Source organism: Cystoisospora suis (genome assembly GCF_002600585.1).
Source record: "Cystoisospora suis strain Wien I chromosome Unknown contig_1845, whole genome shotgun sequence".
NCBI lineage: Eukaryota > Apicomplexa > Conoidasida > Eucoccidiorida > Sarcocystidae > Cystoisospora > Cystoisospora suis.
The window spans coordinates 732-973 of NW_027154645.1; the positions used below are offsets into that span (position 1 = coordinate 732).

Here is a 242-nt window from a genome sequence, read left to right on the forward strand (position 1 = left end):
AATGGAGATCTGTAGAGAGAATGAGACGGTCAAGAAGAAGATCAAGTATGGAGCATGTAAGATACCCTTCATCAGGTGATAGCTGGCTAGCTGCTATGGCTCGACCTTTCGGGGTGGCTTCATAGACATCTTCAAGACGACTATATCGTACAAGATTTCTCTGGAGAAGATATCTCATTGCATGCTGGACATCTCCATAGACAGCTGAACCCTTCAGATGAGGCACCAGAGAAGAACAAGAA

The 242-nt window shown here is 45.0% G+C and overlaps 1 protein-coding gene across 1 annotated transcript in view; it reads left to right on the forward strand.

Moving 5' to 3' along the window:
- Window positions 1–67: 67 nt before the first annotated feature.
- The window catches only part of CSUI_004090 (uncharacterized protein), a gene marked incomplete at its 3' end in the record, with an annotated part of 11,758 nt that continues 11,583 nt past the window's right edge, over window positions 68–242 (forward strand). Inside the window, exon 1 of the mRNA XM_068064285.1 lies at window positions 68–211. The remainder of the gene's footprint in view (window positions 212–242) is intronic.